General features: G+C 44.6%; 1 protein-coding gene and 1 long non-coding RNA gene across 2 annotated transcripts in view; one reads left to right on the forward strand and one right to left on the reverse strand.

The window, feature by feature from the left end:
• The window catches only part of LOC146179286 (uncharacterized), a 65150-nt gene that overhangs the window by 38800 nt on the left and 3134 nt on the right, over window positions 1-23216 (forward strand). The gene's annotated exons all lie outside the window — the stretch shown is intronic.
• Window positions 15186-16539, reverse strand: LOC146179287 (uncharacterized). Its single transcript, XR_014700719.1, has 2 exons — window positions 16420-16539; window positions 15186-15655 (listed from the first exon to the last, which is right to left on the reverse strand). It is a non-coding gene; the product is annotated as an uncharacterized LOC146179287 (long non-coding RNA).

The raw sequence follows: 23216 nt of genomic DNA on the forward strand, positions 1-23216 counted from the left end.
AAAGACCGTAGTTATGGTTTTGAATATACCTGTGAATTGCCACAAGATAATGAGCTACAGTTTCTAGACCTGGAACTCCTCTTGGAGCTAGAAAGGATGTGTTGGATGTACAAACCTCGCAGCCAGAAGGAACTTCATCCCACGAATCATTCCATTCTAAAACAGTCAAACGGGCCATAGCGACATTGAGATTAGATTCGGCAATAAAGAAATCCTGTTCGCACTGCAGGCAGGAAAGTTTTCAGTTGCAGGTTGCACGATTGCAACAAGCGGGGTTTCCGCAGACAGTAATTTCGGTAGTGGCTGAATCCTTGCTTTAGAAGGTCAAGGGCAAGAACATAAATAATAAATCAGAGAACAGGAGGCTTAGACCAGTTGTTATTCCGTACACCCACTGTGCAGCACATAGTTTGAAGTCGCTAATAATTTCAGGGTGCCTATTGTGTTTCCCGCCTCTCGTAAGCTGGCCACATTGTGTTCCAGGAGCAACAACGGACGCCCAAAAGAGCAGGCCTGTGGTGTAAAGCATGCTCACATGTTTGTCGGTTGTAGAGAAGGGGTTATCTACCAGATTTCTTTAACATGTGGCAAGGTGTATACAGGACAAACGGGAAGATGTCTGAATGAACGTTTGAGGGAACAATGCCTGCTCAGAAAAGGCACTGGATCCAACCTTGCGGTTCATTGCAGCAAATGTATATGCATTCCTTGGTTACTTGAAACCGTGATTGTGGACAGAAGTCGAGGCAGCGTAGGCCGTGAATTAAAGGAAGCTTTCTTTATAACCCAAAAAGGCTCAACGTGTATGAGTGAAGAGTCTAGTGAAGAGTCTAAAACGATCTATGAGAGCGAACTTGCCTTCTTAAAAGCCCTCTATAAATTTTAGTTTTGACCACGCATGCCTGACTTATTTTTAATTTGCTTACTTTGTCGGGAACAGAATGTGTTTAGTCCATCTTCTTTTAGCTTTTCACCCTGTTTTTATTTTATCGCTCTAATGACCTTTTACTATATCGCGTTCATTCATCTGGTTTTTTCTGGCATGATTTCGCGCATGCCTGACCCATTTTTCATCCGTGTTTGTTTATTGTTAAATGTTCATCAATATCAACTGAATATCTTAACATTATATTTGAGTTCCATCACCTTTTAGCCTTATCACCTGTTTTGTGTTTTATCGCTTTCAACGCCTTTTACACCATGTAACGTATGACAGAATCTGACTGTTCTGCCACCGCTCTCGTATTTATTGCGCACGTTCTTGCTCAGTAAAGATTAGTTGTCAGTCAGGTATGAATGTAAACCACAGAAGTAGCAACAGGAAGAATGATATTCCGCACGAAAGTATTGACAAAATCTAAGCACTGACAGAGTATTTGCGTGTACGTGGGTGCAGGTAGGAGACGGGAAAAAGCGGGCTAGATTGTTAGCATTAGCTTGCGAAGGCAAACCTCTAAGCACATTTGCCGATTGTTTGCATCTCTAACACGTCACAGCCTTGGCGTGACGCGGCTTCTTTCCCTCGTCGAGGTGCGTGTCTTCCTCACACCACACCCACTGCACTGCATACTGACACAAAAAGGGTGATTTTCAAATCCGATGTTCTTGTTTTTGATATAGGAAGTAATTCCGCGGCTGCATCAAGCCATGCACGCGGGGACTTGGGCGCCCTGCCTACATGCGCGGCAACAAATTGCACGGCGAAGAAGAAAGTCAAAATTCATAAAATAATTAGGCATCCGAATACTTTTCAATCATGTATTTCGAAAGTAGGGGGTGCATTACAGCCAACAGTTCGCCAAACTGCCTAGTTTTTCCTCTCAAGAGAAACACAAAAACAGGCAAACAAAGCAAATAAACACATACGCTCAAATATGGCTATTCATATGCTAACACATATACGATGCCTCCCCGGGTAACACGGGCAACCATGGCTTTCTGCTAGTATTCAACACAGGGAGGCCCCCCTTCGAATGGACGAACTGCTCCTACATGTGTTTGAGGAAAGAATAAATACGAATTGGTAAGGAATTATTCAGCATACCTTTTCGAGTTCGTGGTCAGTGCTTGTAGCAGTTCTCCAATGCAAATATGAACTTATGAAAGTATCAAAGACATTTTGTTTGGAAAATAATGTTTCCTCTGTTCTGTTGACGGTACTAAATTTAGTCTTTCCAGCAGGTCTAAAATGAGTAGCACCAAGGTTTCCTACAAAAAAATTACTGCATCGTCTTTTGCGGAATCTACTTTGTCAGACAACGATGTCGAAAAAGTGATGAGCTTCAAATGCCATTGAAAAGCTTTAGATTTTATATTTCTTAAAATCTTGGTTATTTATTCTCTGTAAAACTCTGCACATGTTAGTACATTCAATTCATCACCGTATGCTGGAAATACTAATAATAAAAGGAGCCTATTCAAATTGTTCTCGAAATCAAGAAAACAAGAGTCATGACTGGAGTAGGGTAACTGTATCAGAAAGACCTAAGTATTCATGATACTGATGCTTTCTTTGCTCTAACAATTACGCTAATGAATCGAGGGCTTAAGTAAACCTTTGTTGAAAGTCATTGCAAGCGCATCCCTTTAAAAAATGAGGCCAAGGAAAACACACCGAGCAGCACCACGATAAGAGAGAAAACATACGCGGACAGAGCATTTAGGCCGTATTACGGGGGAATAAATTTTCATTTCCTGCTGTATTATGGACTCGTGTTGTAACAATGGAATATAGTGGAGAGTAGTGTCTCTTCTCAGTTTAATCTAGTCATACAGCACAAGCCACCATATATTAGCGAGGCTAGAAAGTTATTGAAAATTTCATTGGTGCAGTGTCCTACCGTGCCTATTTTACATATGTAACGACTTTGCCAGAAGTAACCAGGCTGCGTATTCCGCTTCTCAGTCGGGTGGCAGAAAATTTATACCACTACTGAAGCTGTAAACCTGTGCAAAGTATAGGCGAGCTCCAGTCCTCAATTGTTAAGAAGTTGTGATCACCTGGGAATCAATGTTGACTTTAGAATACAAGCCAGAAGCAAACCATGCAGCCTGGTTACTTTTGGCAAAGACGGTACGTATGTACTATATAGCCTCTTTGACAAAATTGTGCGACAACCCTTCGACCTGTAAGCGCGCTTTCCTAAACAGAGCACAGTCGAAATGCTACAATCTTTCTTCGAGCACAAAATAACTAGCTGACCTCATTAGACTGGCAGAGAATTGACTTAACTTTACTTAACGCACTCGCTAGAAAAACCTGCAGAGAGGCTTTACGAAGGCATGCAATCAAAGGAAGACCTGCAGGAGGCAGCGTGCACCGGTGTCGCGAAAATGGGGCCTGGTACTTGTCATCTGGGCCAACGTCAATAAGCCCCGAACAGGGCAGCGTATAGGCCCCTGCTGTATATCAATGAGGGCTGAAATTGGCAGCGACAGATGCAGCGCAGGCAACCGGAAGCATGGTCCAAGCGCCGTGTGGCTTGTAATCCGCGGTTTCCTCATATTTTATTAGACCCGTGGAAACCTACGACACACGCATTGTTTCAAATATTATGTAGGCTGCCCTTTTTGTTTTCTTGTTTCTCGGTTTCTCGTGTGTTTCTAAACCCTACCTTGTAGTACTTTGTTTCCAAGCCTCACGAGCGAGAAAGTGTACGGAGAAACGTTTTTCTCCAAGTTTTCGAGATTTGTGTACTAGCACAATGGTTGGCTTTACGCCAGTCACCTTTGCTTCATCTCTTGTTACTTTGTGCTTTGTTTAAAAACATGAGCGTACGCTGTTTCTAGCATGTTTTCCAAGGCGGTCTGTACTGGGTCCGCCTCGCTCACTTCATATGCTAATGGACTCTGTCATGCTCTGGCGCCTATGGAAGCACATTACACACCCCCTTTTTTCATTTCGCAACTAAGCAGGTGCCATATTTCTCATATTCTGCAATCATTCTTCGTGGCACTTTACGCGGTCCTGTTGTTTAATGCCATTTAAGACTATCCATGCGAAAGACGAATGCGTTACGTGTACAAGAGCGTGAAGAGCGTTTTCAAAACTGCATTCTTAAAATCCCGAAGACTTTTTTTTTTCTTCTACATCAAGTGAAAACATACTTCTTTGGTTCCTTCTTCATAAAGAGCATAAAGCGCGCTAAGGTTTTGCTTTTGGTTACCCAAGAGAAATCTCTCTATAAAAGTTACGTGCATTGTCGTATAAAACAGCGTCTAAAGGCTGTTATGGCATGGGCACTTGTGCTGTTAAAATGCCGCCACATCCTAGCATACTCTTAAAATGCTCTGTCATCTGATTTTTCTTTTTTGTTTTTTACGTACAGCGCTTTTCGACGGTCCCGTGCTCCCAGGCATGCGTAACTACTCATTTTTTAAGCTACCACTTTCCCAAGCTTTCATTTTAATTATACGTAGTTGGCAGTAAAATATGTTCTCTCTGCCGCTCTTCCTGCTACGAAACAATCCCTACGAATAATGTAACTAAAGCTGTCTTGTTCTGATGATAACGACTGGACATAAGAAGATTGTAGCGGCGACAGCCCGCAAGCTCGTTTGTAATGGCTGTATTCCGTACACTATCCGTGTTAGAGCTACTATTCGCAAATACAATTTTCTCTTAGATCCTGTCATTTGCTTCTGTAGCCTGTGCGCGTCACTTATTTTCATTTTTGGCCTCGGCGTCAACGGGACCCTATATGATACTGCGTAGGAATGCAGTACTTTGTACACGACAAATAGGCAAGTTTGAAGCTCTTCCAAACATTCGACGCATATTAAACCTCAACTATCATCAACAAAGGCAACAAAACCAAAACGATTCTCTGCTCATAACAAATTCGTTTCACCTCGTATCTTTCACGAAGAGGCTTACGCTCGGTATACTGCCTAGAACACTAAACGCAGCACCGTTCGATATTGGCAATCAGCTCCCATCAGTGGTAGTATGAATTCCGGGGCCTGTATCTTGACGCACAATCCCACCCGTGGAGCTAGACAAGCCCATTCAAAAGCTTTTTGTCCACGGCCCTCAGCATCACTTGTTGGAATAAAGATGTGATTGATTGATTTATTGGTTGATCGATCGATTGATTGATTGATTGATTGATTGATTGATTGATTGATCGATTGATTGATTGATTGATTGATTGATTGATTGATTGATTGATTGATTGATTGATTGATTGATTGATTGATTGAAGGCACTGCGTAAAGCAGAGCATAATGAACAGAAGCACATAAAGTATAATGCTAGGGTTAACTTCTCGACAAATGAACAATGAAATAAGCTATGCTTGAGGTTTCTGATAAATTCAGACCTGCGTTTCATTAACCTCACAGAGGTTTAGCATTTGGCCTCCAAAGAAATGCGGCCGTCTCTGCCGGTATCAAACCAAGCAGCATCCAAACTGAAAATCCGTCGAGATACCGCGATGAGTGGTTTTGCTAGAAATATTTTTCTGTGCTTATTATTTGCTGCCGGCCGAAACCAAATGTGCAGACAGAAAGGCCCGAAGAAGGCAAAAAAGAAAAGGGGGGGGGGGGGGGGGGATAAAGACTCAGAAAATGTTGCGAATGTTCTGACACCCATACCCCCACTTCGCTAGGCCCCTGCTCATGGAACATATATGTGGACAGGACACGACGAATATACACTCATACAAAGGTCGCGTAAATCCTGGGAATATAAATGTGGAAACATACAGAAGCCGCGTGGATTTAGACAGAGCGCTCCTATGTGGACATATAGACAGGGAGCACATAAGCATAACATAACCCCCTTGCCTTTAAATTTTCCATGGTTGGGCCTGAGTACACTTTGACCTTTGAAATCCAGTTTCCTACCTGGCGCCACCTGTGTACAAGTTCCCGTCCGCTCAAAAACAAAATGGGTACATAGTTGAAAGGTTAAGATTGTAAAAAGCAGAAATATCCTTCACCGGAGAAAAACTCGGAACACAGGTAAACAACTACGCGCTTGAGGTCATTAGTGTCGTAGCCACTCCCGCTGGAACTTCGATCAAACCACGCATCGACCGGCATTCGTAGCGCGGAATTTCTGGTAGCACGCCTGATAGTACCTTCCGTCAGGCGCTGTGTACAGTCTTGCAAAACCTGCCCGTTGCTTTTGCGTGCTATTTGTTGTGCGTTTTGGATAAATAGGGCTCTCCGGAGAACGCATGCGATGCATACTCGATTAGAGAAGCAGATTGATCCCTCTTTTGATGCCAAATATATTATTTTCTTCTGCATCCGCAATTCTCGTGTACGCGCTCCTTTCCTCCTGCTTTTAGCGCAAGCCTCGCTCGAATCGCCGGCCCGGTTCTAGCCAGACAGTGGGGTGCAACTAAAGCAGGGAAACAATGCAAGTTAGCAAAGGCTGGCTTTACGCGTAGCGTAGTTATTGGCGAAGTGGTTCCGTAAACAATAACGCTGCAGCTCTGGTTCGAGAGGTACAGAAACAAGTGCGTGAGTGCATAAATAATCAATACATGGAAATTCAATAGAGCAGTATGGACAGCCGAGTTAAGCATTGATTCTAAAGCGTTTTTTTTTTTTTTTTTTCAGGTTATTCTGGGCCTGATTTTTCGATTCGCCAATACCGTATTGTCTAAATTGTTTTCTCAACTCTCTTCAGTAGTTATTACCAGCAACTTTGTTTCTTTACGTCTGCCCCTAATCTAGAGGTCGACAAGACATTTGACAATGTGCTTAGCCCGAATGACCTATTGCTAACGGAGCAGTTTATTCCCGGGAGAATTACTTCCGTCCTATTTACAGACACAGTTTTTGTTCACGAAGTAGAAGAACCTTTATGTGCTGGGGTAACAAACAATACAGACAAAAAAATAATCTTCACTAGCATATTCTGCTTCGCGGTGAGCCCTAGCGCGTGGACCGGCTCATTAAACACGGATCTGAGTTCTTTTTTTTTTTTTTTTTTTTTTGTTCTTGCGCGTCGGCTATATTATGCGTGAAATGTGTTACCGGGTGTCAATTTTCATTACTTCGGGCTGTCTTGTAGTTCGGTAACCCCTATGCACTTTTAGGGAGCAATTAACAATGTCTTGATATTTATTCTAGGTTCTCACTAAACACGTCGCATGAATAAATCCTTTGAATTAGCCGAACAATGCAGCCAGAGATTAATGAGTCACTCAAATTGATAACTCGCTACATTTCTCAAGATAATTTTCAAAACATTTTTCAGAACATAACAAACGAAAAACAAATGGACCGTGACAAAAAAGAATTAAACCAGTAAAGGAACCAGGGTCCAGAAAGGTTGTTGAAAACCTGTATGGCAATAATATAAAAACAAATAGTGTCGGCTGCACGGCAATCTCTACTGAATGCACGCTAAATACATCATCTAGCTTAGCCCACACTTCAACTGTCAAACTTCGAGGTCTTTAATGCCTAATAACAAGGTAGCACCTTCGCGTGAGAACACGCACAACGCTAAATTTAGGGGCAAAGATGGAGACGATACCGTAGTTTTGTACCTTTTTTTTTGTTTGTTTGTGAGCTCATTGTAGACGTTGTTGTAAATCTTCGAGGCCGTTCCTTTCTTTATTTGTACTATAGTGCAGGCCATATAGTGCGCTTCTCGGCATTTGGCGCTCAATAGCGCTTGGTCGGCGCTCATGTTTTCGCCACTCGAAACTCGATTAGGAGAGCTGCAATATGGCAGCGCATGATTGCAAACGTGCGTTATATTTTTTTTTCGTTTTAGCCGGTTCTTTACTACGCAGGATAAAGATCCAAGTAAAAGGTACTTTGAAAGAAAAAAAAAATTTTCTCCTTAACTAGTGTAGTAGGTAATGAATCGCGCTTGAGTCTAAAGTGAGTATAAATACATTTGCACATTTCATCTCATATATTTAACTGTTTTCTTCTTTAGCCTATACCCCCCCCCCCCCCCCTGACATTTCTCTTGAATTCAGGGGCCATAAATTTGATTGATGGAATGTTTTCGTTATATTGGAGTCTCATTATATCCAAGTGTTTTGTCTGCAACCTCACAAGTGGAAAGAGGAGATTTCTCTCCCTCTCCCTCTCTCTCTCTCTCTCTCTCTCTTTTTTTTTTTTTTTACCACCTGTCAGCCGTGGCAGGTGACTTTTCCACGTATCAACTGTAGTAAGCAGCAGATGGTAGAGGTTACAGAATCTTGACGCGACATTTTTCTATGATGGCAGAGGCTTAGGACTGCGACATTTTTTTTCCTATGGTTGTGATCCCCTAATTATAACCGGAATAAAATGCTCTGAACAGTGCTGTATAAATGTAAGCAATGCTTCATTGGTTCCTTACAGCGTCACGCTTCCTGCCTTTCCTTCCTTGCTATGCTTTTAGCCTACGGGAAACATTCTTCATACCTACTACGCACGCACAAAATACTTACAGAAGCGTCTTACTAACTGTATTACGCAGCTTTCTCTTTTAACTCCACTTTCGCCGCGAGCTGGTTCGATTGGTCAATCATTTCATTGATTAATTACTTGAGTCTAAGGTTCATCAGCGATAGTCCAGTCCTGGCGTGATCATTTGCATAGGATTAGCGGTGGGCAGACGGGGCTAAACCTGGATCCTGCAACATGGCGGCAATGTCACTTGTGAAATCAATGGCCTAATGATCTTGGGAAACTCTCTCAGAACGAAAATCAAATTCCATGATAGACTAAACTTTGGCGATGCTGCCAAAACGGTTGGTTAATGCCATACTAATCAGATCGTTTCATCACCATTTGTTAAGGTGAAGACAGGTTGGGCACTTTAACGTAGAGCTTCGATTGTTTCCAGAACAAGCTTTGGAGCAACGTCAACGACATAAACACTGAAAAAGCGCATATAAATCTTGAAAACAAAAAAGCTATTAGGGACGCGATTAACTCAGATCAGCAATGATCGATTTCTCTTTAGGGCGATGGAGTGGATTACAAGGTTAATGCATATGTATTAGGAATAGGTAAAGTTCAGAAGGGGGGGGGGGGGGGGCGAAGATAGGTAGTGAGAGGCGACATGTTTGACCCAGCGGTCGGTGGGCAGCATTGATAGAAGTAAAATGGGAGAGCAAATATTCCTGCTTGTGGTATATCTTGGTTGCTGAGGATGCTGGTGTTGATAGTGATGACGACTACTTCCGTCTTATGCTACTGAGAATGATAGAAAGACAATAAAAAGTGACGTCTAAATGCAAAAGCCTAAAATAGTCAGTGCTGGCATTTGCCCTTCCTGGTAGTAGTAAGGAAAAGGGCATGTGTTGCAGTTAGAAATATTTCCACACAAACGCGCGCAAAAAACAAACAAGCAATCTCTAAACTTCACGGCTGACAATAGGAATACAGCGCTGGTAGTGTCGTCTTCTTGTCTAGAGTTCCCGTTACGTTTTTGCACTGTTAACTTATAATTCATGACCAGCAAATCCAATCTGCTCTTCGGGATAACCACATTTCTTGTACGTTAGGCTCTTTCTAATGAAATATGAGAACACGTAGCTCCGTGTTCTTCCTTCTTTGGGAACCATTTGAGACTGCTTTTTTTTTTCTCTCATTTTTCTACTGCCTACGTTACGTATGTGTAGTGTTTGTTCGATAAGCGCGACGTAAGGGCGCCGCCCCTTTCCCCCTCTTTCTGTGTACTGATATAAGCGCGCTGTAATCTATGTTTCGTGGGCATTTGTTGGCCAGGGAAATGCGCGGCCGGATCGCAATAAACTGGAGTCCCGGAACTTGCTCGGCTGCTGTGTCGTTCCTGTTCCAAGCCACAACTACTTGGCGACGAGGATGGTGAAATAGACCGATGACCACGTCTTCTGCGGCTGTTAAAACGGAGACTCGACCGATCTTAGAAGACTGCCCACAACAGAGCGACTGGGAAGCAGCCAGGATGGCCCCGATAGTGCAAGGGGAAGCTTTCCATGAATCTCAGTCAGATTGCGATACATTCGAAGAAAGGATTAACGCATTCCTGCGAGTCAATAAGATTCTAGATGCCAACAAAGTAGACGCTTTCCTAAGTATTGTAGGTGCGAGAACATACAAGTTGTTGAAGAGTTTAATCGCCCCGAGCGCGCCAGCCAGTCAGCCTTTATCAAAACTACAGAAAGCAATACGAGAGTATCTTTCGCCCAGACCATCTGTCATCGCGGAGAGAACACATTTTCGCCGAAAAATGCAGTTCGAAATACACAGCATTGCGAACTTTGTAGCAGGCTTCAAGCAGTCCGCGGAAACAAGTAATTTCGGCGCGAACTTAGAAGAAGCTCTGAGAGACAGATTTGAATATGTCTCGGCCCTGGCCGACATCAAAAAGAGACTTTTTGTTGAGGAATCGTCTCTGACTTTCAAAAAAGCGGTTGAGATTGCATTATCAGTCGAGGCGGCTTCCAAGAACGTAACAGAGCGCCGGTCCAGCAGGGAGACCGAGGAAGACCTTCAGAACTCTGCTGCCGAGGGGAGACGGTCACGTGATGGCTCGCCGTGCACGCGATGCGGCTTGCGTCCTCGCAACCGTGCTTGCCGATTCCGAACAGCGACGTGTTTTAGATGTCACAGAGTTGGGCTTATTCAGAGGGAGTGTCGCTCCGAGCCGACGTCTTGTTCGCACTCTCCGAAAGTCAAGAGACAAGATGCACAGAGAAAAGACGGCCGGAGGCAAAGCTTCGGCGTGTTCGAGGCCAAGGAGGATGTTGAGCCTCTGCTACGGGCACACCAAGAGCCGATATGCTTCACAATGTGTATTCAGGAACTGGTACCTAAAATGGAACTCGACGCGGAAGCAGCTGTTTCGGTGATGTCATACCGGGTTTTGCGGTCATGTTTACCGAAAATGAAGTTACGTCCGACTTCGGTGCTACTTCGTACGTACACAGGGGAGTCTGTGCATCCGGCGGTGACAGTAAACGTGAAGCATGAGAACCAGTCTTTACAGCTGCCTATACACATTCTCCGCCAGAAGGGCTCTGCTCTCATAGGACGGGACTGGTTGTATCAGCTCAGGCTTGATTGGAGTACCTTTCATTACGTGGATGCTCACGACCGCCGGGCCTTGAAAAAAGTCTTAGACCGCCATCCCTAGTTGTTCAACGACAAGCTCGGTGAAATTAAACGTGAGCAAGCTCAGCTATCCCTCCAGCCGGAACTGCACCCAAAGTTTTGTAGAGCTAGAAGCATTCCGTTTGCGCTGATAGAAGCCGTTGAGAAAGAACTGGATAAGTTCGCTGGTATGGGTGTGATCGAGCAAATTTCGAACAGTCGTTTTGCCTCGCCAATTGTGCCAGTAGTAAAGAAAGATGGCAGTGTACGCATCTGCCGGGATCATAAGGCATCGCTGAATCCGTGCTTAAATATTGATAACTATCCCTTACCAAAGATTGAAGAAATATTTGCTACCTTGGCAGGAGGGCAAGTGTCCTCTAAGATTGACCTGAGTCGAGCGTACCAGCAAGTGCTAATGGACAAGGCTTCTCGCGAGTACCTCACCCTAAATACCCACAAAGGACTGTTCGCAGTAAATCGCTTGCCGTTCGGGGTTGCATCTGCTCCCGCCATTTTTCAAAAGATTATGGACAACATGTTAAAGGGGCTGAACGGAGTAATATGCTACTTAGATGACATTCTTATTTATGGGCCGAAGAGAAAAGGAACACATCGAGAACTTAGACGCGCTACTAACCCGGTTACAGGAAAGAGGAGTGCGTGTTAAGGCAGAGAGATGTGAATTTTAAAAACAGAATTGCAGTTTCTGGGTCATGGGTGTAGTAAGCAAGGAATTTCAGCAATGCCAGAGAAGGTTAAGGCCGCAGCAGAGACACGGACGCCCTAACCACTAGCCCTATATATATATTTATATATATATATATATATATATATATATATATATATATATATATATATATATATATATATATATATATATATACGATTCTACGAATCTACGATTCAGCTCACAGAAAGTAGATTGAGGCTAATTTCACCCAGCCTCGAGAGCACAACTAATTACGCTAGCGACATCCGACCTGCCGACCAGAGCGCGACGTCCCATAAGTCGTGGATATGGATCTTACCGCTGTCATCCCTTATTTTCTTCTATAATAGAAGAGACATCTGGGCGAGTTGGTACGGTGACATAATGAATAAACAGCGCTACAGACTAGGAAGAAGATCACCGGCTATTTGCTTCTTGATTCTCGTCCTGTTTGCTTCTTGATCTTCGTGCTAGTCTGTAGCGCTGTTTATTCATCATTTTGTTCTAGTTCCTTCAAAATTACAGATATCCCGCTTGGAAGAAATTAATCTGCTGCTTTCTCTTCAATAAACGAATCCGTAATAAAACACAGAAACGTGTTTTTCTCTTAAAAGCTGTTGGTTACTTTCGTCGAAAGAGCCATCCAGTCGTCCAAAAAGCCGTCATCTCCCCGATTATTTTTGGTACATTACTGCCCCCGCGCGCAATGCCATCTAAACCAATGTAGATAGAGCATCTCTGCCAGATAGCACCCGACCCAGGGCGATCTTCTACTATTCATTAACTCGACCGTCAGTACTGGATCGTGTAATTACAATGCGGTTAAATATTGCCATAAGCACAGAAAGGGCTATATCATACTGTGCAGTTCAAAGAGGTGTTTTTACTCTACGCTTTCTAACGCTGTAACTCCTGGTTTTCCCTATCAATCGTGAAAAATTTACAGTGATATCCGTATGTTGAAATATGATTCTTGGTCTGCTCGCTAACAACACGAGATTAGCCTTGATAGCTCGACATACCTTACCTTGAGTACGCGATACCTTCAAGGTATGATATATTGTCAAATGTCTTTTGCGCTTACATTTCACTCGAAGATAAAACGCGGTGCGGTTCACGCTATGGTCAGTGGCCCTGTTGAGTCGGCAGGAATAACTCCCATAGTGGTTTGCATTTACCCGGCGTACCACCAAGTAGCGGGAAGTAATCCTTCGGAAAGAGTAGATTTGATCTCCCGGTCTTCACGCAGCCATGTGACGTCACCGATTCTTGATTGTGCAAGGACGGAACACTCCATGTAGACATTGGTGTCTTCGGTGATGTGGCTTGCGTTGAGGCCGGCGCCCAGCTTGAGGCTCACTTCCGTCTTGTCTGCGTCAGAGGTAGAGATGTCATAAGCAGAAAAAAGCAAGAAATAAAGACAGAAAGAAAGAAGGAAGGACAGAAAGAGATAAATAAAAACAGAAATGAAGCAAGACAGAGAAAAAGAAGGAAAGAAAGTGCTTCCAGTTTAGCAGCGCCTCCTAGCGAAAACTCGGATATATTTTACGAAAATGGGTAGCGCGATTCTCACAGCTTCTGATCGAGCAGCGATACCTAGCAGCAACACGAAAAAAAGGTTTATGAAAATGAATGAGAGCGCAGTTAAACCCACTACTTCTCAACTGTTCTGAGGCGCTGGGTTTGTGAACGCAGATAATGGCATGTCGAAGCTTCTTATTCTGGACGTTTCTTTTTCTCTTGTTTACATTCTTCTGTCGGATATTTTTCTGAAAATGCAACAAAATTGGGCGGCACTTAATCTTCGCTTTTAAGTTCAATACGCGATGTCTTTAGGTTGTCCCTCAGGATCCCTACGCTGCCGTTCACCAAACTGTCCGAGACGTTAATGTTGCCTATGACCGCGGAAAGCTCCCTGAAGCCGAGCAGAATGTTGTGCTCCAGGTTGGCATTTGGCCCTTAATAGGGTGGCCATCCGGTGACTCTATTCGAGGTATGATTAAGCTTCGAATTTAAGTATAGGAGTACACAGCGTTAGGGGGTCACTTTGGATCGCAATCCTGCTATTGAGCAGATTGCCCGATAAGTGTGTTGCGGATGACCACAGCGGGCTGTGGAAGGCGGAGCACAACCTCGCTTCCCAGGATGGTCAGCGCCAACGCTGATAGAGTGGCCCAGGAGTCACCCTGTAGTTGCCCTCTGGTTACGCAGGTGGCGTTGCCGCTTAAGTCGCAAACGAGCATATAAAAACTGAGCTCTGTAATCCGGCGGCATTTTTATCCCACGTGTGTGTTATTGAGCAAGATGTTCAACACACCGCGGTTCTTCCAATTTTGGAAGTAAAGGAATATGAAAATGACAGCTTGTACTAAGAAAAATCAGCTGGCGAAGTGATTTGCTTTTCACATTTAGTACGCTTATCTTTGGCTGTCCGTTGCCATCTATAGTGCATTATTCGCACGTCTCTAAAGACCTGCCCGCCTTTGTGGACGGCGTAAATATATCCATTCAACATCACACCGTGTATTTTAAGCTCAAATGCTTATTTGATCCTTCGAGCAGCGTATTAACGTAGTAGCGCATGATACGGTGATGATTTTAATAGAGCTGGATTATACCTGTGTTTCGGCTTTCACCTTCTCAAACATATATTTATCATTTATCTTTATATGAAACCGCGTCCTGAATACAACAAGTTGAAAGGCATTCGAAATGAATATTCGTCTGGCAACATACATCCGGCTTCAGCCACAATACCGAGTACGTTTCGGTGGTCTCTTGGGGGTTTTGCTTCTGAAAACCATCATTTCTTTTTTGTTAGAAAGCTGGGTTTAAAGACAGATTAAGAGCATTTTTACTCAATATAACCAGTTCTACTTGGAAATAAAAAGTTGTATAAATTAAAAATAGGATTTGTCATGAGTCTTGATAGGACAATATATGAGTGTTTTTTACTCCTTAAGTTGGAGGGGGGGGGGGGGGGGAGGGGGTAGTTTTGTATTTACTTTTCCTTACAACGACCGTGATATCCGAAAGCATATGAGCACTGATTAAAACTATACTTCTGCCTCATTTTGCCTTCTCTCCTGATGTCACATTCCTTTTATTTTCTTCCTGTAGGCACGAAATAACTGTAGGGTAGACTTTCGCATTACTGAAACAAAAAGTGGCAGGATACACGAAAGCAAATACAAAAAAAATAAATAAATACCGAGCCTTCTAAATGTTTCTACAAACCATGAAGAATGAAGGTTTAATAGAAAACATGGCATGTATGACAAATTGTCTACTAATTTGGAAGCTTTCAGAAATTCTTTTTGGATTTTTATATTCCTTTGCGTGGTTTAAATAATTACGAGTAATTATTATCGAGGACTGTAATCACTGACATGAAGGACAATCTTTTATTTGATCTGTGGTTGTTGTACTCAGCCAATCACTTGAGAGGCCAACCGCCAAGTAGCGGCTGAACTCGCGTCGACCCCTTGGCAGGAGGCTGTTTGTGGCTTGACACTTGAACAACTTTCCCGCATGCTTTTTAGCTGGCAGGAGAAGCACGCTCTTCGTGACGTTGGCTTCGTTGCGTGTCTGACTGAGGCTGTCGTCCAATGGTTGTTGGTCCAAGAACCACTTGACTTTGGAGTGTGGGCGACTTCCGACCACGTCGCACTCGAAGACGCGAGGAACGTACAGCCCTTCGATATCGTCTTGTTCGACGTCAAGAGTTGAAAGCGAAGACGCAGTGACGTGGATACCCGTGGAAGTGAGAGATCCTTTTGACCGAGGCGATGACGGCGACGATATAACCTGCTGCTTCCTCGGCGACTGGTGCGGTCATGACCAAGCCAGAGCTCTCGCCTTCATCGTAAGGCCAGCTCCACAGAGAAATATCTGAAGGGGCCACTGTGATTGCGACAACAAATAACATAGGTTACTTGATCCGTCTTTATTCGGTTATTCAATACTGTGCTGACGAGACAGACATTGCAGCACCTACAGACTAGGCAGTAATGATAAAAACATTACCAGGAAGCTCTCTGAATTCCTCGTTTCACTCTTTATTGAATAAATTGCAGGTATTTTACTGGTACTTCACGATCTAAAATCGCTTAGCACGAAACATTGCTGGTGTCGCATTGGTTAATGTGTCGAAGGTATTTAGGTTATTAAGCTGCATGCTGTGATCTGCAGAAGGAAAGCAAGCAACTGAACCATCATAACCGAACTGTTATTCGAGAAGTGCTATTGCATCTGTGGCCGGGCTGGCTGCCAGAGGAAATTGCGTTAACTGAAGTACAAACTACTGTCTAGAAGCTAAATAATTCATAAGTAACAGCAAATGTAGCCAAGTTTAACGCGAGAGGATGTGTATTCTTACACAGGACTTACGTTTCCACACATGACTTAGGCCTCACGCAGGAACTGGATGGCTAAATGGTGCAATATTTGAACCACATGCAGATTGACGCAATCCAGTGTCACTGTACTAAGTTTTTCGGGAGAGCTGGAAACCTGCAGCCGCGGCAAATATCTGGCTTCAAAGTATCAATCTGTTCGAAGAACTCCTGAGTACCACTACGTCGTTTCGCGCGAACTATTCAGTACCATCTGTGACGCATATCATAGGAATAGTTTTCATTTTTCTCTCGCTAGAATCACATACTTACGAGGCATGTCCAGAAGCACCCAGCTCTCGACAGGTACTGAGACTCGTTGTTAAGCAGCTGATGGTCCAAAACAAGAGCTCTCGGTGCGCAGGGTCCAGTTCAATTGTGGTCACACAGCCGCCGCTAGGTGTCGATGCGGTGTCAAGTGATGAGTTCGGCACCTCTGCGCCGCGCTTCCAAACAAGCGCCACCTTGTGACTGACTGCAAAAATAAGCAAGAGAAAATACGAATGTGCTTTAATTGATGTTTGTACGATTATTATGTGTTAGTATTAGGCCTCCTCATTATTTCTGCTTATTACTTCGATTCTACTTTTTAACTTGTCTTCATATCTTCTTACATGTTTTGGCGTATATTTCATCCCTAATTAAAAGAGCATTGCTCAACTTGCTGTACAAGCTTCTTAGTAATTCTTAGACACTATTATATTTGGAAGTCATTAAAGGCTCTAAATATACTTTTACGTCCTTCAAGAAACAACCCGTGTACATGGCTTTTTTCAGTGCAGAATCAGGTAATCAGGGTCATTTCACGTCAAGCTCATTTACATGTTTAGAGATAGCGTCCAGAAATGACATGGTTAGAGATAGCGTCCTCAATGCTAGCAGTCATATTTTAGGAGAGCGATCAATTTGAAGTTGTCCTTATCCAACCACAGGTATTAGTGGCTAGAATGTTCGGCTACTTAGCCAGGCGACATAATTTGGGTCGATTCTGGCCACGGTGGCCGCATTTACGTGGAGGCGGAACCCAAGGCACCCCTGCACTGGGTGACGTCAAGGTACGAAAAAAAGACAGGTAGTCGCAATCAACCCGAGCCTTCCGCTACCCACTAAAAATTCCCTCATAGTATTAGTCACGCTTGGCCCTAAGCCCCATAAATCAACTCACTAACCATTGCTTTTCATACACGCAAACCTCCATGGAGACACGTAGGCTGTCATCGGTTTGTCGCAGGAGGTTACGTATACGGGACCTACTCATTTGCGGTTGGATAAATAGCCCACGGTAGGTAAAGAATAAAAAGAACCGACCTTCACTCCTTATCAGTACGCGGAACGTCAACCACTCAATTTAGCCATACTATACTTATCCGTGAAAGAAAACAAAAAAGACAGAAGCCGTGTCACTTGGAGCCAATGGGAGCGATACTACCTTTCCTGCAAGCTTCCTGGAACCATGTATTGTTCTCGTCGTCATAGCAACACCAACTTCACTCAGCCTTATGTTTCCAGGAAGCGTAGCGGCTTCACTTGACTCAAACATTTACAATCGGTGGCACAAGATGATGCTCGAGTACTAGAAATTTCCACTCGGCTGTCGGTGTTTGCGTCTTCCTTCTGTTTCTATATGGGCAGCGTTACAAAACTTCCTCAGAACCTGCTTTACTTAAAGAGCAACACAATATTTCCTCTTTTATGGGACTCCTTGGAATTCAAAACAGTTAGCTTTCAAATTAGCAGAATTAGATCCAATTCCTGCTCTTGGCATTTTAGGAAACGTAGCGCAAAGAAGGCAAGGACAAAAAAGACAGAAACACACACGAGCGCTTACTCACAACTTTTTGTCAATTTCACCCCTTTTATTACATGTATTTGATAATTTTTGTACCCTGTATTTTCTGCTAGCTTTTCTAATAAAAAATCAGTTGTGAGTAAGCGCTCGTGTGTGTTTCCTTCTTTTTTGTCCTTGTCTTCTTTGCGCTACGTTTCCTAAAATGCGAATGCACCAACTCGCCCAATTCAGCATTCTCCTGCTCTTGGGCCTCTACTACAGTCTTTCATTGCAACTTTAGTAGGAGTATTATTAACAAAAGCGGATTAGCAGTGCTAAGATTGGACAAGAAGGCGACATCCAGTGGCGTGTAACGAACAACCTTTGAATCTACCCACGCAGTCTACTTATGTAGGTCACTGCATCAAGAACAGCAACGATCGTGGGAAAATAAGCCACAAATTTTTCTCTGCAACGTCAATGCCTGTCTTCGTATCAAAGAGACACTGAGGAAAAACTGCCTGCAATAAACATTCTCAATAAACATTTATTTGCTGCCTCCTTCTGGGAATATTGAAGTCTTTTCTGCAGCAAACGACGCATTTATCGCAGTTAAATTCTGATTTGGGAAGTATTTCGCCTCATCGCAGATTAGTGGTCCAAAGTGCCCCTAGACTTTTTTTCGGCGTGAAAATAACTTAAATCGAGCGGTCGTACTACTTCCAGTCGTAGTGCCGCTGGTTCTGGCATTAAGTGATCATAGGCGCTCTTACTCATTTAATAGTTATTTAAGGCAGTAATTACAAGCAAGGGTGGCATAAGGCCGTTCCGAATAACGCGCAATCAATCGCGGCCGCTAAAGAGCTGCGTGCGGGATACAGAGGGATAAATGTCGCCCGCACTTGTTCCGCATTTCCCGGTTCCGTCCACAACATGCCGGCGATAGACAACGCCTGATCCTGAAAGCCCGCGCGTGCACCGCCAGTTGTAACTATAATAAGCGCAATATAACATTGCATTATTTTTGTTTTACTTCAGGTATTTGTGCACTGCCCGCGTCTTGAACACGTCAAGAGCACAGCTTCAAGTCCGGGTATAGGATTTTTATTTCGAAAGCAATACTACTCTAGGTTTCGAGCCTTCAGCGTAGCGCGGCTGGTAGCCACGTCTTACCCACGTCACGCTGTGAGGTCACACCTCACGTGACACCAGGCTGAGATCTGGGCTACCAACTCAAGCGGTCGGCAGGAGCTGCCAACTTGGGTCTCTCGTTTCAAATGGGACGGTTATGTCAGACTCAGCCTGCTAGGACCCTGGCATTCACGTTACCCCTATAGGTCACTAAGGAACTTTCATACGGCTTGGTTAAAGCGGTGCTTTATATGTGGGCTGAGGAAGAAGAAAAAGAGAACTCTCGGTCACCCGCAGCTAATGCTTTCGCGCAATATTTGGTTCAGCAGCGTTGAACCCTTGTCATTTATTTTTTCCTTCAACATTTTCCCACACGTACCCTCAATTAAGGCGTGATCGTCAGGTTGTCCGCAGCTTAATAGTTTGCCCCGAAGGAGCAGGCGCTTCCATCAGAAAACATCGACAGCCTTGGAATGCTCCGTAGCTAACAGTCGACTCTGAAGTTGAAAGATAATGACCAAAAAGGAGAGAACTTGCGTGTAGAGGCAAGTATTTAACAACAAGAAGAGAGATGCTGTTCGGCGTATGTTCTGAATGCCTGTACCTTGTCGCTTTCGCTTATTGCGCAACATCATCTGCCGCTCTTCTGCAATCCGCCTACGCATCACGAGCACTTTTCTGGCCTCTTCCGTTTCGTGACCTTCCTTACCCGCAATCACACTATTGGTATAAGTGGTCACTTAACACTCTCAACACCTACTTTGGATACTCACGCACGCCAAATGCAGGCCGCCTTATGCAAGCACACCATGCAACAAAACCACCTTTTCTTTCTCAGTACCCCGATGCGCCGGCACGGGCGGGTACCAAGACCCAACTTCCTTCCACCTCCCATAGTTCGCTCTCCTTTGACAAACTACACACCACTTGGCAGGTCACCGACAATATATTACTCAATGATCTCTTGATCTTCCGAGTGCCAAAAGACATACTCTGACTTCTCACACCAATTTGTACCACTTCCGATTCAACATCAAAGCCGGCACCCATGACCAGCTTACTTAGACCGACTTCATTCTCTTCGCAATGCGCTAACTAAAAAACCCGAATCTACAAAAACTTCGTAAGCTTGGCCATCTCGATGACTTAAAACTAAGCATCTACGCGGACGATGTGACCGTCTGGATGTGCGAAGGGAACGACTCGAACATCACATCCAGGCTCCAAGAGGCAGCAAATATAATCAGCTATCACGCAGAGGACGTAGGTCTATGCTGTTCGCCAGAAAAATCGGAGCTCCTGGTAATGACCAGCAGTAGTGGGAAGATAACTCCAGATATCAAAATTAAAGTCAACGGAAACGAAGTCCGGAAAGTAGATGAAATTAGAATATTAGGTATGATTATCAACCGCAGGGGTAGTAACAAAAGCCTGATTAAGAAATTAAAAGATCAGGCGGAGCTCGTAGTCAGAGTATTTAAGAAGACGTCCAACAGAAGGAGTGGTCTCACGGAGGCTAGTAGACTCAGACTCGTACAAGCTTTTGTCACGAGCAGAATGTGCTACGCGACTCCATTCCTAAATATCAACAAGACCGAAGAACACAAATTAAACACCATAATTAGGAGATGCACGAAGTGCGCTCTAGGACTCCCCATAACTACTTCTAACGACATTCTAGAGAAAATGGGGTTGCATAATGAGTGGAAAGAGCTGGCTGCGGAGGTCAGGCTGTCCCAGAGAGAGCGACTCGCAGGAACGGCGGCGGGTAGGCAAATCCTCGATTGGGTAAACCTACTAGCGCCCGGGGAAGGCGAAAGTGTCAGAGAAAGCATAGATCGAGAAATCAGAAAGCATCTATACGTCTCGCCCATACCGAAGAACATGCACCCCGTACACGACGAGGGGAGGAGGAAAAGCAGAGCTAAGCACCTCGCTAACAAATTGGACAAACTCCCGCCGGGATCGGTCGCCTACACCGATGCAGCGATCGGGAAAGAAGGCGACGTAACCTCGGTCGCCCTATTGGACACTGGGATCGCCATAGGAATAGAAAGAAATCGAGATGTACCGCCGGTAGAGGCGGAGGAGATTGCAATAGCCATTGCTATTGCACGACCAGGCGTGAAACACGTCATCAGCGATAGCAAAGCGGCGGTTAGAAATTTTAGCAAGGGTAGAGTCAGCAATCGTGCTGCAAAACTTCTGAACGAGTCGTCTCTCGCCGAAAGCGTGACCATAATCTGGACCCCAGCACACGCCGGTCTCGCCGGTAACGAGGCTGCCCACATGCTCGCCCGCTCCTCGCTACCTCGGGGTGCTGCGGACGCCTCCACAACATCTAAAACCAAAGAATGTATAGGTACCTTTAGGGATGTAACCGACAACTTGAAGAAAGACCGGAGGATATATCCGCCACCGGTTAGATCCCTGAGTAAAAAGGAATCGTACGACTGGAGAAGACTCCAAGCTCGAAATTTCTTTTCGCCCCTGTGGAGGAGTTGGGCGGGTTCCAGAGGGCGGAAGAGGGACGGTGCAGAAATCGAAATTTGTAAATTTTGCGGCCACGTGGCAACATTAGATCATATAATATGGAGATGCGTTCGTGCACCAGGGCGCAACGCGATTAAAACTAGCGATGAATGGGAGACTACGCTAAGAAGCTCCGACGAAAAAACACAGCGATTCGCCGTCCGCCTGGCGGCCGAGGCTGAAGACCTCTTCTCCTAGACGAGGCCGGGTGTCCTCTAGCCGCGGTGTGACAGACTGCCTCCCCGGACGCCTGCGTGCGGACACGTAGGTGGCTGCTGTACCATATTCGGCGGAAATAAATGTTCTTCCTCCTCCTCCTCACTTTCGCAAAACCTCAGCTTGCTTGAGAGTTCAGTATATTCGCCAGTGTTTGTTTTTACCTCTGCAGTTGACTTCTGGATGGTGCAAGAATTCAGTTTCAGCAGAACCAGGGGTTGCTAACATTCTAAATAATGAAACAGCTGATTACACTGCCACAAGTGGCACCACGCTGTCAGATAGCTGTGCCAACAGTCTAGCTGTCAGGTTGGAAAAACCGCTGGAGTGCCCAAGGCACTGCGCGCATAGCCGGCCAACACAATCATTACGACGAAAGATCGATGAGGAGAAGATCAGCTCCCAGGCAACGTAGTTCCCAAAGGAGTTAATTAGCGGCCAGGACGGCGCTCCGCGGTGAGCCCTGCTGAAGCAGGCAGTCATGCCTTGTGGCTTCTTCACGTGATGTTGGGCTGTTTTGAGCAAGCTCATAATCGAAATCAAAGCCCGTATCATGTGCGCGCAATTAGCAAGGTAAGGGCTGAATTGGTTCTTACCCCGTCGGTCACGTACCGATGGGGCTTTCAAGAAGACACAGGACCAACAACCTGCCCAGAGCTTTTCATACCGTCTGCAGAGGTGTATATTGGCCAGCTGCTATAGACTTCACCAGCGAAAAAACGCTGAGTCACAGTAACATCACACAAATTTCTCATACTAAACTCATATAAATCTCACATAATCTCATACAAATACCATTCAACGTATGAGAAATATATGAGACTGTATGAGATTTGTAAGAGTTTAGTATGAGTTCAGTATGTGAAATCTCTATGAGGTTATTGTGACTCATACGGTTTTTCGCTAGGGTTGTGCAGGGAAAAGGGCGTCGAGGACACAGTTCCTCTAGGAAGTGAGTCCAACAGCGACAAGAGAAGACGAAGTTCTCCAAGTGGTTGACCGAAAAACATTAAGAGCAAAAACCTTCTCACGTTCCGGCAAAAAAAAATAAAAATCTTTTCAAAGTTTCGTTTTGTGCAAATAGCAATGTGCCCAAAAAATAGCAAGGTGCCCGAGGCTGCCGATGTCTGGCCTCGGCAGCCTCGATGCCGAGGCTGCCGAGAGTCTGGCAGGCTATACAATAGTCATAGAAAAAAATTACAGGCTTAATAGATAGCACAATAGACGTGTGGCGTGTATCGACCACCATGAGAGGACGAAGGTAAAATAAAGTAGGCTTTTCAAGCACTTACAATAGCTGCTTATTTATTTGTAACACAATAGAATAACCTACGTCGGCGTTTTAGTCGTTTTGAGTGAAAAATCAAGGGAACACCTCTGGCAGGTGACAGTCGGCTGGTAGCATGACCGGACTCCAATTGGC

Source organism: Amblyomma maculatum, chromosome 9 (assembly GCF_055883805.1).
Source record: "Amblyomma maculatum isolate TAMU_Amacu chromosome 9, ASM5588380v1, whole genome shotgun sequence".
Classification (NCBI taxonomy): Eukaryota; Metazoa; Arthropoda; class Arachnida; order Ixodida; family Ixodidae; genus Amblyomma; species Amblyomma maculatum.